The following is a 15,247-nucleotide window of genomic DNA, read 5'->3' as shown; positions in this document are numbered from 1 at the left end:
ACTGTATGTATCCACGTATCTCCCCCTAGCAAGAACTTCGCCGAGCAACCCCTCCCGATGACCGTGGGATCTGTCCGGATGCCCCTGCCTGTTACCATCATCTCCCCCCCCCCCACCCGAGCATCTGACGTCACAGCGCAGCCTCCTCTATTCTACCAAACACATTTTATTGCAAACATTCTCTCTGCAGGAGGAAGCCCCGCGGAAGCCTCTCGCTGATGCCGAGGTAAGCAGCCAGCTTCTGTAATGCGAAGACGTGCTTTCCCCCGCCGGTGAAACTTTCAGTCTTTGAATGTAATCGCGGTCCAGGGAGGTGTGGGGGCGGGGGTGTGTGATTAACGGGACATGGGTGCCTTTCGTGTCTGAAGATCGATAAGGGAGCGTGGGTTTGTCGGGGGCAGAGGAAGGTTGCAGACAGAGGGCTGCTCTGCACCAAGCTGCCTGCCTGATGTAATAAGAGTGAAACTGGCGATGGGCGAGCAGTGACATAGAAACAGGCTACAGAGTGCCACTAATATCTAGCAAGGCGTCATGACGTGCACGTGACGTGTGAGCTAGGGACTTGGGGGCTCAAACGCGGATGGGTCAACGTGGGGTGTTGAGGGAGGTCTCTGGACTGCGCAGTGTTTGTGGACGGGGGTGTAGTGCTGATAGTGTTTACTAGTAAGGTGCTGGGGCCTCAAGGCCGGAGTTGGGTGCGTAGGTGACCGACCCTGAAGTGATTTTCTTACTGTAAGAATGTGATGTGTGCCAGAAGTTGAGTTGGGAACTGGAAAAAGCATCTGATATGTTTGACGTGATGTGTGGCGGAAGGCTTGGTATCTTGCAGGCTGGTGTCTGGGAACACTGTGAGTAGGGTTTTCAGGGCTGAGCAAGGAGAGTGGGTGCGCTTCTAGTGGAGGAGACCAGAGTAATGTGGGAATGAAGATGTGGGAGGCAACTGAGAAATGCGTGGATAGCTATTTCAGTGTATAATTTAGTCAGTGTTTGGTCTCGGGTTATTAGTATGCTCAACTGGATCAAGGCTGAGTGGGGTTTAGAGGGGGTTTAGGGCCTGATTCACAAACCGTTTTTCACTGTGTAAACTGGGTAAAAACGCTTTGTGAATCAGGCCCTTTGTGTTAATGGACCGCGCGATACGTCATCAGAGATATGTCGAGTGTGGGCATGTAGCAATAATTCAAGTGGGCCATGTTACACCTTTACGGGATGCGCGAGAGATTGCCCGTATCTGTGTTCAGTGTGGGTATAGTCACACAGATGATGGATGCTATCCCAGTTTATTCGGGGGCTGATGAGTTCGAAAGGATTGGGCGGGTTGCATAGTGGTTATTGTGGGCAAATAATTCAGGCCCTAGTGTGGTATGTACCTCATGAGTGAGTAGGACAGGAGAGGCTAGAGGCTAGCATACACAGAGCCGAGAGAGCTTGGGGCAAATGCGTCCAGGTTGAGTGAGATAAGAACAGTAGGGCCAACTTAGTTGGATGTGCTGTAGTATTTAGTGGGTTGGAGGTAGCTTGTTCTTGAGTCAAAGAAGTGTCGACACAATGTTCAGAAATAAAGAGGCGAGGCCGGAGGTGAATGTGGATTGAGGTTTGGGCACAGCAAGGTTTTACTTGATTGCTTAGGTTCTAATGAGGTGAGGGCAGGCTGCCCTGGGCCCAGTGAGCTGTAGATAACCGAGAGTTGCTTGAGGTGAGCGCCAATTGCTAAGAGTAGAGCGAACCCTGACTGAATTCTATACACTGATACTTGAGTGCCCTGAAGAGTGAGGTATGACACCTCAGAGCTGAGAGGGCTATGTATGAGCAGTTCAGGAATGAGCCAGGTGCTGGGTAGAAAAGGGCACTGAGGTGGATAAGCAAGTGTCTGCAGTTTATAAAGAGCGAAGGCTGGCTTTTGGATAGTGTCACATGTCAGTGGCTCCGCTACGCATTTACTGTAACCATCCTGAGATCCTGAAACCTTACCACTGGCATTTTTTCATATGCAGCTAATTACCCGCTTTTGTATATCCCATTGAAACCAGAATGTATGATTCTGCTAATGCATATATGCATGTTGTCAAGGAATACAAAGAGTGTGAAATAAATAAAATAATTGTAGGATGCCATCGTACTTACAGCCTGGAACTTCCTGAATAAATACATTGGGTGCACTTCTGCTTTAAGAATTATAATGCTACCTTGACTGCTAGAACGACGTGCAGCATAACTCTTGAGCAGTTACAATAATCTTAGATACAGCTGTGAGATACATGTGTACTAATAACATCAAATATTTGACACATTTGTACGAAACCGGAAGTATTTGGCGTTGGGTATAGATAAAAATACATATCTATTGGAAACTAAGTATTTGGCATTATACGGAACGTGAGATGAAGAACTCTGGAATTATATGCAGGGTTAGGTACGATTTATTAGAAACGGGTGGTATTTCGCATTATTCATATCATAAAATACATGTAATTTAGAAGCAGGAACTATTTGTCATTATATACAGCGTAACGTTTTTGTTATTATATGTGAAATATGGCACACGATTTGTTAGAAACCGAGTATTTGGCATTATACAAGCCTTAAGATAGATATTTGTATTTGGTATTATACAAAGCTTAAGATACATTTTTATCGGAAGCAAGAATTAGTTGACATTATACATAGATTAAAATATAGACGTAGAAGATACAGCAAATATTTGGCATTATGCGCAGAGTAAAATACAGATTTGTGGGAAACTCAAAGTATTTACCATTATGAATAATATATAGATTTATTAGGAGCAGGAAATATTTGCCAATGTTTAGTCTTATTGAGTTTCAGTACTGTACTTTGTTTAATTTTGTCTAGAGATGTGGGGCTTGCCATCAGTGAATTCTCTTGGTGCTCACAGCAGGTGTTGCTACTGGACAGCTCTATGTTAATAAATGTATTGAGAGCAGAAGAGTGAATGTCTGGGCACGCCCCGCCTCCTCCGCGTTCCGTCTGAGTTAGAATCTTTGAAATACAGCTATTGTAACACATGCCTTCCTGCAATGGGCATTCAATCCACAGAGCGGTTATCCAACTCCAGGCCTGTCGGATTTTCGGGCTACCCCTCATTAATAGTCATGAGAGAAATTTGCATTCATTGATAGTAAATGCATGCAGGGATATCCTGAAAACCTGCTGGGATTCTGGTCCTCGAGGTCTGGAGTTGGACAGCCCTGAGTGATTTCTGACTGAACCCTTTGCTGGTGTTGAAGGTTCTTCTCTCTGTTCTTGACTGGTGGGGCACTGTGTTTCTGTTTGAAGCATGGTCTCCACAGATCATGACGTGTGACTAAAAGTCGTTATGGTATGTTGAAACATTCTGCAGCAGGTTACAACTCTGTGATCCACCTGGTGAACTCATGCATCAGTTTTGCGTCTAATTTTGCCGAACCATTTGTGAAACCACAATTTTAACTGCTATTGAAATTGTATTTTATTCTATTTGTGAATTGTGTTTTAATATTGAAACATTTTTGTAAAGGTTTCTTTTTTAAATTTGTATATGATTCAAGAAAAAACAACATTGAACCTTTACAAAATGATACGTTACAATTCATCTCTAAACTTCTATACTTCTAAAAGACGAGATATCGTTGTACCAACCACTAAGGTGTAAAACACAAACATAATCAAACCTTAATGCCACCACTTACTTAAGATACACCCTCTCAAAAAACAACAACATTCTCTTCATATACATATTTCGAAATTCACAAGCATCAAACATACAAAAGGGGAAGAGAGACCCATACTCTATGTTCCTTCAACTACAGTTCTTATCTGATTCTCATCCAGCTTCAATGCTTTAATGAAGCTTGCCACCGCTATCCCTGTTGGAGTAGATTGTGGGTATAAACATCTTTTCCAAAGGTCATCCTCGTTTACCCATACAATTTTTTGCAACTTCCCAAAATACATAGCTCTTATTGTAGACAGCACCTGGCATTCCAGTAGCAGATACTTGATATTTTCACTATCTCCCCCCCTTTACAGAACCTGCAACTGGTTTTGTAGTCTGCCAGCTGTTTCCTTCTGGACAATACTTCCCATGTAGACACAAGGTTCTATCTAAAACTCATTACCAAATGTGTGTAGGCTATATCCGGGAATTGCAGTGAATAGGGTGCCGCTATACCCCTCCTAATTTATGTTCATGTGCCAAGTGTGCAAGTGAGGTGTAGCTGTGAAACGGTTCTAATGTGGCTATCCAGTCAGCATCGTACAGGGCCTTTTAAAATTTTTTTTTTACCATTAAGGGGTTTGTTTGAAAAATGTCAAAATCTAAACCTTGGTCTTCCAGTAGGTTATTACCATACTCAGACAGTTTGCCCGGTAGGCTTACAGTATTATTGAACAGGATCAACCATTCCCTGTACACATTTAGCTCCCCATACAGGGATCCATCCCTTGGTTCCCGTAATCAAGCTAAAGAGTTAAATCAGTAGTTTCTGTTGCACTCTTACATTTAGAGACAAAAGGCCCAACTGGTATCGGACAGCAATCAGTGGGACACAGTTCGGTACCTTTAACAATCGTCTCCATAAGAATACTTTGATCTTATCTAATTGTCCAAGAGATTCAGTAACCAGTAGTTCCAGATCATATGTTAGTTTAGGCGCAATCTTTCCTTCGTAGAAGGTAATAGCAGGCTTTAATGAAAATCTCTCAGACTTGCCCTCTACTCTTAACATTTGGTTTAATAGTGCATTTGCCTTTTGTTTTATTACAATGGCCAAATTACTGTTACCTTTATTTGCTGCTAATGCAAACCCCAAATAAGTAACACCGTGGGGCCTTGAGATTGGGATTTTGCCCACAGCCATTTAAAGCTACATGCTCTTTTCTTGTTTGAAAATTGTAGAATCAATTTTTTTTCTGGATTTATCACCAGGCCGTTCTCTTGGGCATATTGCTCAAATGCCACCATGAGGCACTGAAGGCCAATCATGTTCTTGTCGAAAAATTGTCAGCCAACCCTTTACCTGCCATAAAATCGCCCACATCTGACACATACAGATTGTATAGCCAGGGGGCCAACACACACACCTGTCTCTATATTCCTCGAGAGGTCCCCATCCCAATTTAACCAAATCTTTATTCCCAAATTCTCATGTTATTTCATTATGAGTTTCAGTAGCCCCCTGGCAAGCCCCATCCGGCGAGTTTTCCCCAGAGTCTCCTCCGGTCCACCTGGTCAAAGGCCGCCGAGAGGTCTACAGAGCTCACAAACGTACACCCTTCCTTCCCTGTCCATGCCGCCTCCTGGATTGCCCGCATAACCAGACCATTCAAGCTTTTTTAGATGTCCTTCCCACTGACTTGGCCCATTTCTGCAGATGTTTCAGGATAAGGGCCGCAGAAATCTTGCTGTCTACGGTTTATAGTAATAATTTTGAAACCAATAATGTCGAAAGTCATTTTTTTGAAAAAAAATGTGAATTTTTTTTTTAATGCATTTTTTTTCGAAATGGGGGGTTCCCCCCAAATCCCCTTTTTTAATGTTTTTTTTGTTTTACCCATTTTTTTTTATCCCAAACCCCAAAATAAATATATAATAAAAAAACCGGAATTCGAATTTTTTTTTTTTCGACATTATTTTTTCGAAAAAATTATCATTCGACATTATTTTTTTGAAAAAATGACCGACCACCGCTGTCTATGTCCAGTAGTGTAATTTGCCTGTAATTCTTTGGACTTTCGCGGATATGGGTACCACTAGACCCGTGTTCCAGGATTCAGGTATGCACCACGTCTCTATCACATCCTTGAAAAGAAAAGTTACCAACACCACCCATTGTTGTGAGTTTGATTTTAAGATCGTGTTTGTCAGACCATTTTTACCTACATTCTCCCCCGTTTCACAGTCATCATATGATCCCTGCGGCGCATATAGATTTCAAAAAAGCACTCGCCAGGCAGCCTCTGGGACAGCGTTCAATTGTGCTAACCGTAGGGCGCCGTCTTGTACATTAACTATTGCCCAAAAAGCTCTGGAGTATTTTTCCCAATCAAGATGTTCAGCATTAATTTGGCATCCTTCTGGAAAAACTTTGCCCGATTTCCCTTACAGAATCTACTGTAAGCCTGTTTCACAGTTTTAATGCTCCCCTCTTTCCATGCGGTGGTATTGTTAGTGTGCTTAAGTTCCGTAATCCTACATCGCATTTCCACCTTTCTAAAGGTCACACATTCATCATATCGGTGTTCATGTGTCTTTTTCGTTCTAATCCCCCCCTTCCTTTGCCCCTGTGGGCTTTGGACAGCAGGTCAGCAATAGTAAAATCGAAGTTTGCAACATTAAAAACGTTCAATTTCCAATCATACGTTGTTTTTTATCAGATCTGTCACGTTATTGTTTATCTTAGACATCAGTGAAGGGTACCACCATATTCTAGTTCAAGCCACATTTGTCATTACATTTCCACATTTACTTGGCTCATCGTTACCCAATGAAACATCAAACACTGCCCGTAGTATAGAATGATCACTCCAAAAATGTTCTGCATGTCCAAACCCTCACACAAAAGTAGTAGCTGAGCATGCACGAAAACATAACCCAGGGTTGACTTGCTGTTACCCCTATACCATGTGGACTGCGTTGCTAAGTCCCCCTTACATTACCATTCAATTTACTTAGACCCAGGGAGGCCAAAGCGACCATCCATTCCCTACCCGCTTCACTTTTATGGTCTCTGTTGGTCATAACCGGGGCCACGTCCCACTCTTCCCCCTCAAACTCAACCTCTTGGCAATTTACGTCAAGGGCCCCAGCTAAGATGATGTTTCCTCCTGGGTTTGTATTTTGCAAGGCCATAATAACCCCTTTCAGCAACTTTAAGAATGTGTGCTGTACAGCAATTTCCCTGTGCCAATAAACATGAATCCTTAGGGCTGGCTTTCTTTTCTCCCTGCCCCTCACTTCAATTGCCATTGCACCAAACGGGAGGTTAAACACTTCTTTAACCACCAAACCGTGTCCTGATTTTATTCCCACTATCAAACCCCCTGCTTTGCACTCCCCCTCACTCGATCTTGCACTTTGGTAGAACACAGTATAACCATATATTTTCAAAGCCGATGTCAACCAGGTTTCCTGCAGCAATATACAACTACTTTGTTGCAGTTGTTCTGTAGCTAACCGATTGGTCAATAAGTGTGAATTTCCTCTGGTGTTCCATGAGGTCATGCTCAGACCAATCCTTTTGCTAAAAATACATAGAGTCTCTTCCTCCCCTTGGTTTCCTGCTTCCCATGAAGGGCTATTTGACACGAGAGGACCAACGGAAGGGTCTCGTACCTGAGTATACCCTTATATATTCACACATTTGAGGACTCAGGTTGATCAATTCTATGGGGGATATTTAATAAGATATTTAATTCTTAGTTTTGGTTCGCCCTCTTTTGCGGTACTTAGGATTTCTTTAAAAACTGCTTAATAGATGACATTTTTTTTATTAGGTTTCTCTATCCATAGGGTATTAAAAGAGAGTACATATAGACGTATTTCTATCGGATATTTGTGTTTATTCGTCTTAAGAAGTAGTATCCAGTTGTTTCCAGTTTTTCTTAAGAGTTCAGTTCTCCCGTATTTTTTCTTCTGTTCTGGTCTTTTTCATTATTTATCAGAATCCAGTTTAGAAGTTTTAGTGAGTGAGTCCCATCTTTTTTAGGGGGAGTCATAAATCAGGATGTCCGGCGAGTTTCAGGTCGATTATCTACTCGTCTGGGGCTATTCCTGATATTTGTGGCTCCAATATCAGGAATAGCCCCAGACAAGTAGATAATCGACCTGAAACTCGCTGGACATCCTGATTTATGTCCCATGAAGGGCTAACATCACTCCCGACCAGTGTGCCACCAACTTCCTTTTTTCTTTCCCCTCCCCAATCTCTAACCTCTCTGACCACTCCTTCCATTGAATTAAACACAACTTTCAAGTGTGTTAGAGCTCCTGCCCCCTCCTTTACTGGCTGAGTCTCCATTTCCTCCACCCGGAACCCTAGCCTGTGCAAGCTTCCGCCTTCCATTTGTACTAGGTCCTTTACCAGTTTCGATTTGAAGGATAATGTGCATTTGCTGTTGTTTTGCCTGTCAGGAAATGCCATCTCCCTCGAGGTTATTGCTAATAGCCTCGGCACCTCCGGCACCTCCGTGAAGATGGCAAGAACATTTAGGCGGTTTAGACATACAGGAGTATTGAATCCCAGGATGCTTATAAGGGAGAGTCTAAACCCTTTATTTCCTCCTTTTTTGTGTTCTGTTTCATATACTTTTCTTCGTTTGTCCCGCCCCCGTTTTTTACCCCCTTCGGGCCTTGGTTGCTACCCCAGTCATTCTTTAGGATGCTATAGGTATGGCCCTCCTGCTGTTCCCTCTGGATGGGTACCCCCGAGAGGCCCTCCTCTCTACCCCCAAAGTTTCTTTTAAACCTTACACAAATAAAGAAATAATTTTGCTGGACTTTCAGATCTGTATTTTCTTTCCATACAGTGCACAGTTTTGTAGGGTTTGTGCACCTTTCAGCATAAATTAACCCAGAAGTGAAAACAACTGTGTAGAAATGTTTGACTAGCAAATATCTTATTTTGCTAATATTGATTAATTGATAATAGTATGACATTTGTTTTAAGAACGTCAAACTGTAATTGTATTTCTTTTCAAATGAAAACCCATTACTTAAATAGAGGATCTCCTCTGCCCTTGCCACTCATTTGTATTGTGCACCATCCCTAACCTTGCCCTTAACGCACTTTACCTACTTGAACCCAATGCTTCCCAATCTCTGCATATTTTGGCAGAAAAACACAACAGGCCTTGCACATTCTTAAAAATCCCACTAGACCTGCAGGGCGAGTTCCTTGGTTAACATACTCGATGTGCACTTACCCCGTGGTCATGAGTGACAACATACTGACCAGTGCTTTCTGTAAAATGGAGCATGTCAACATAAACAGACTTCATAAAGGCCAGCCATGGACAGTGAATCTTTTATTTGCCGTTTACTGTAAACAAAGCTTGTTTGCAGTAAATGTCAAATAAAGGTTTCAAACATCTCATACTCGCCAACAAGGTCGAGTACCATGCCAATGGTGCTCGCCCTTCATAAAATCTGCTTGCCAATGTGAGTGGGCAAGTAGATTTAGCGAGCCCTGCTTAATATTACAAGAGAACCACTAAAGTACGTTTTTAGGGGCAAACTGCGCTGCAGGATTTGGGGGACAAGGGAAGTGTTTGTTTATTTGTTTGTTTGTTTATTTAGTATGGCGCGCAAAACCCAGGGGTAACACGGCGCAACAGATAGCTGGAGGATAAGGTTACATAGGAACTTAGTTACATGATAAGGCACATATGAGGATATAGCATAGCAGGGGGATTATGTTTGTAGCACTAAAGTACCACTGCAGCCTCCAAAGAATTGGTTTGAGGTACATACCCTTTTCCCCCACTCATGGCGCATAGGCAGGCCTGTAGGATTTTTGAAGAACGCTTACCACAGTAACTGGGGCCACATTAAAATGTGGGGAAGAGGAAAAAGGGGTACATGGGAAATGAGTGAGAGACAATGCGGGGAAGAGGAGAAGAGAGAAATAAGGGGTTGAGATGGTAGAAAGACGTCACCTCTGACTGTGTTTTTGCATAGGGCTTAGTTATGAAGAACAGTGTGAAGGGGAGTAGAGCAGAGAGGTACCAGACACTCAGTCTTCTCCCTGCACTGTGACTACAGACACACTTTCTCTTTTGTTGGCCCTCACCCTAATAAATATATGTACTTGTGGAGCTTAGACTGAGACTGTGAGAGAGAACTACCACTCATTTCACAAGGCCAGGGCTGTGTAAACACTTGTCATCCAGATGTTTTAGACTGCAGCTTCCACTAGCCCTAGTCAGTCTATTCAGTGGTGGATTTATGGGAGACATAGTCCAAAACATTTGGAGAGTCACAGGCTGCAGACCCCTGCCCATGGCAGACAATAATTCAGGCAGCACAAGGCTGCCAAGGTTTGTTTGAGGGAGATCACAGAATGCTTAAGGAACGGATGGGACACTCTCCTGGACCTTTGCTGGGTCTAGATCCCAAAGCCTGATGCTAAGCTGTTGTAGGGGCGGGGAACCTCACTTTAGAAGCTCTGCCGGGGCCTGGGCTGTACATCAACATATCAAAAGAAAGGTTTCAACAATATCCTGACATCTATGTTCAGCGTTTGTACCCTCATATTCATTATAGTATAAATCAAAATGTATAAACATTCATTAAAAAAATAGGTCTTTAGTAACCGCTCACGGTGTAACATACACCGTTCTAGCATATCTTAAAGGTCAATATCGGTCGGTAATTCATAGGGTCTCTTCTGCCCCCTTGTTAAATATTGGACTCACCACTGTTCGCTTCTAGGAAGGGTGCGTAGGTCCCTGTGACTTATTAATTGTCATTGAAAAGGCTACATGTATAGGTAACTGTCTTCTTTTGAATTTGGAAGGCATATTTGTATCAGATGTAATGAGAGGCATGCACGATATAAGAACTGTATCTAAGTTCCATCGATTACATGGGCCTCTAAGAGGTGTCTTTGTAGACGTGTAATTGTCAACCGTGTTCCATTGCAAAGTCCCTGTGATGGCATCAGATTGCATAGTAGCATAATTACTTCACCCAGCTCATGAGTAGGCATTCGTCCTACAGCATTTCGCTCTTTAGAGACTAAAATGTTGAGCCAGTAATTGACTGTTCATTGACACTGGAAATGCTGTGCCCTGTGTAAAGAGAAGTGGGTGTGGAAAGAAGTAACTTGAAATTTTTCCAAATGTTTACAAAAGTGGAAGGTGACCGCGTAGAACCATGCTCATTCTGTTTGTTAAAATGATAGCTATTGTTGAAGTGGAAGAGCACACAGGTGCACATTGCCATTTGGACAGCACAGAGCAACCTAACACTGATAAATTGCATCAGCTGAGTATGGAAACATGCCTACACATTTTTATATATATAGATTTCGAAATGATTAAAATCTAAAAGCTTTTTACAAAATCCAATACAAAATTCCACAATTACATTCATATGGCCATTCACACACATACAATGATTTATAGAAAATCACATGCTTCATCTTCATACATAATACCTCATGCTTAGAGCTATATGTCTCAGAACGCTGAGTCTTAATACTCCTAATCCTGGAATATGTACAGATATATGTGTTCATGGTTATCTGTACCCACATACCATACATGTCTATTAGGTGCTCACAACTGCTGGACATTACTCAGGGGTTAAAGTTATTAACTGTGTGATCACCTCAATTCACAATCATCACCTAGAGAAATCTAAGGACACATTTTTATCCAAGTTGACATTCCAACAAAAATGCAATCTTGCACCAAATATTTCATCTTATGTAGTATTCGAAAAAGGGACACAAATAGTGGGAAACCATTTTCTAAACTAATAGTACTTGTGCGCAAATTCATTAATTTAATAACTCCCCACATACATATGATAAAGAGTTTTTAACTACCTGGCACAATTCCCATGGTTACTCCTCTTTAACACTCCTTGTTTCTTTCTACATAACAATGAATGTCCTCTGTATTTTATCAACCTGCTGGCTTGCCTGTAAATAATCACAAAGTCATGCGTAAAAATTAGATACCGCCCATATTGATGAACATTCATAATTTTACACATTGACAACAATGACCAACTCCTAGTGAAAACCAAGGACTTTACAAGTGTAATAAATTGGGTTATTACTGCGGCTGTCATCTCAGTAAGGAACACATTGAGTCGGCTCATGTATTTCAGCCCGTATAGGCATAAAGTTGGACGGTACTATCTAAAATATGAAGGCCTGATTAAAGGTCTGCCCATAAGGATAATGTTTTTAATGAACTGTTTGCACCAGGACAAAACCACTAGTGCTTACCCTAAAGCCAACATTTGGAGTGCCCACTAGTGTATCAAGACACTGCCAATATCTCTGAGGGAGAAAAGGTGAAAAGAGAATGGAGGAAATAAATTTAGAATCTGGCAATGGTATACAGCAAGTCATGATATAAATAAAGAGCTTTGTATATCAAAACGAAAATAAAATGGGAAGGATCCAATGTTCAGAACCTCCATTATGGGGCTTATATAATGCCTAATTTCATTTCTAGGAGCATGGTGACTCAGTGTTCTAACTTGATGGGTCCGACTTGATGGTCGTGCAGTTATGAAATGCCTCCGTCCCCAAGTACCGCTCGAGCAGAATATAAACACTGCCCGAGCAATCTTTGAGGCCACAGGAAGGAGTGTTGTCGTCAGCCTGGTATTGAGAACGCCGGAAGGACCCCTGAGCGCTATAAGGCAAAAGGTTATAATCAGGAATACACTCTATAATGGCAATGGGCAATTGATAGGAAGAGTTAAACAAGATGCAGTGACACCAGCTTACCTAATAGAGATGGAATGTAGGTAGAAAACCTACGCAGGGAAATCCACGGCAAGCTGGAATGGTGTAATAGGCACTCCTTCCCAGTACCTCGTGGAGTGTGGCAAGATCTGTAGCAAGGCTTGAAGCAATCCGAAGGTTGCAAAACAGAAGGGCAATCCAAGAGTAAGTCCAGAGTATACCAGGGGTCGGATGTCCAGAAAATCAGAGAGCACGCCAATATCCAAGGGTAATCCAATAGCAAATCCGAAAAGAGTTCCAAGGTCGAAGCAAACAAGAGCAAGGGTAATGCGTGACAGTCCTCCGTAGAAGTTGAAGTAGCTGTGAAGCAAAGAGTCTTGTTTGCCGGCCTCTTTTGAAGGGGCGAGCGGTATCACGTGACGTATCACGTGACTGCTCGCGTACGTTGCATGGAGCGCAACGTGGCCAGTGATTGGAGCCGCCGGCACTTCCTGGTATTCTGACGTTGCCGGCTGTGCAAGAGGCGCCATGGCAGACGCCAACGCGGAAAAGGGCGAAACGAGGCAGATCCGCCCAACATGGTATTCCGCCTGCCGTGTTTTCCCTGCTGGTGGTGTGAACGGGAAATACTACGGCGAGAGGCGCCTGAGGAGGAGAGATGTGAAGAGGGAAAGGACGTGTGAGAGGGCGTGACAGAGCCCCCCCTCAAAGGCCCACGACCGCGTGGGCTGGAAGGATGCTCCCGATGAAACTTGGCCACCAGGCGAGAAGCGTGAACATCTCGAGCAGCAACCCAGGAGCGATCTTCAGGGCCATAACCCCGCCAATCCACCAGATACTGCAGCCCACCCCTGTGTACACGGGAACCCAGTATTCCCTGGACCTCAAAAACATCAGGAGAAGAGACAGAGACCGGAGCAGGAGGGGCAGCTAATCGGGTAGGACCATGGCAGGGCTTAAGCATTGAGACATTGAAAACTGGGTGGATTCGCCAAGCAGGAGGTACCGCCAGACGCATAGCCACCGGATTCAGAACCTTGGCCACCTTGTAAGGACCCACAAAGCGAGGGAGAAGCTTGCGACAACCAGGAATGTGTAAATGCCGAGTGGAGAGCCAAACCCTGTCCCCCACCTTGTATGCAGGAGCCTCTGCCCTCTTCCTGTCAGCTGTGGATTTCATGGAAGATTGGGCCTCACGCAAATGGATCAAAGTCTGGGCATGTACTGACACTAAATCCCTAGCGCAGGCCGAGGCAGCGGGGGTATCAGAAGAGGAGTGATCTGGCAGAGGAAGAGTACGAGGATGTTGGCCATAGAGAGCGAAGAATGGTGAAAAACCAGTAGCAGAATGCAAAGAGTTGTTATAAGCAAATTCGGCAAGATGCAATAAATTAAGCCAAGTGTCCTGATATTGTAACGTTAGGCAACGTAGGTATTGCTCCAATGACTGGTTAACCCTCTCAGTCTGCCCGTCACTCTCTGGATGGTAAGCAGAGGAATAATGAGCATCAATTCCCAACAGAGAGGTGAGGGCCCGCCAGAAACGAGAGGTGAACTGTGTGCCTCGATCGGACACCAAAACATGAGGCAGGCCAAAGAGACAGAAGACAGACTTAAAGAAGTGCCTGGCCAAAACCGGGGCTGAGGGTACTCCCTTACATGGTACAAAACGAGCCATTTTGGTATAGGAGTCGACAACAACCCATATAGTATCGAAACCCTGTGTGCGTGGCAAATCAGTAATTAAGTCCATTGAGACCGTGTGCCAGGGACGTGGAGGAACCGGGAGAGGAAGAAGAAGACCCAAAGGCCGGCCCCTACGTGACTTGCCCTGAGCACAGACTGGACAGGTATTGACATAATTCTGTACGTCTCGTTTCATAGCCGGCCACCAACACCATCGTTTGAGTAATTCTAGGGTACGATGCTGCCCGGGGTGACCATTGATGGCAGCATCATGAGACCATTCCAACGCCAAATTCCTGGTTTCACTCGTGGGAAGAAAAAGCTTCCCATGTACAAAGGGCAGCCCATCCTGCATAACGGGATCCCATTCTGCTAGTGACTGTGGATATCGGGAGACCCATTGTCGTATGGTGGACTGCAATGAAGGTGATGGTGTGCAAACACAAACTACGTGAGACTCACTCAACAAGGTTTCAGGGAAGGATGGTAGAACTTCCCCCCCAGGAGAACGAGACAGGGCGTCTGCTTTCCCATGCCCTACACCAGGTCTATGTTTGACCACGAAGTCGAACGCGGCAAAGAAAAGGTGCCAACGTACTTGTCGACTATTGGTACATTTCAAGGATGCAAGGTCTTGGAGATTCTTATGGTCTGAGAACACCACCGTCTGGTGTTTTGCACCTAGAAGGTGATGTCTCCAGGTCTGCAAAGCGTCCTTAATGGCCAATAGTTCTTTTTCTGTGACTGTGTAGTGTAATTCACTTGTTGTGAACTTGCGAGAGTGAAATGCTACCGGATGTAGCCGACCAGTGGCAGGACATGGCTGGGACAGTACAGCTCCAAGTGCATAAGAGGATGCATCTGCCTCAAGGACAAACGGGAGTTCAGGGTCAGGGTGTTGTAACACCGGAGCAGTAGTGAACATAGTTTTCAGAGAATCGAAAGCATTTTGTTGTTTTTCGGACCAGACATAGGGAACTGAAGGACTAGTGAGCGCAGTGAGCGGTGCTACAATAGAAGAAAACCCAGCTATGAACCGTCGGTAAAAGTTGGCAAAACCCAAAAACGACTGTAATTGCTTGAGTGTGGTCGGAATCGGCCAATCGTTTATTGCCCGGACTTTGGACTGATTCATG

General features: G+C 43.9%; 1 protein-coding gene across 1 annotated transcript in view; it reads left to right on the top strand.

Moving 5' to 3' along the window:
* The first annotated feature begins 184 nt into the window (after nt 1–184).
* AMZ1 (archaelysin family metallopeptidase 1) overlaps nt 185–15,247 on the top strand; it is a 486,560-nt gene continuing 471,497 nt past the window's right edge. The window contains exon 1 of the mRNA XM_069647593.1: nt 185–226. The gene's annotated coding sequence lies outside the window, so the exon portion shown is untranslated. The remainder of the gene's footprint in view (nt 227–15,247) is intronic.

Source organism: Ambystoma mexicanum, chromosome 2q, assembly GCF_040938575.1.
Source record: "Ambystoma mexicanum isolate Mex_15411 chromosome 2q, UKY_AmexF1_1, whole genome shotgun sequence".
NCBI lineage: Eukaryota > Metazoa > Chordata > Amphibia > Caudata > Ambystomatidae > Ambystoma > Ambystoma mexicanum.
This window is presented reverse-complemented; position numbering and strand designations above follow the sequence as displayed.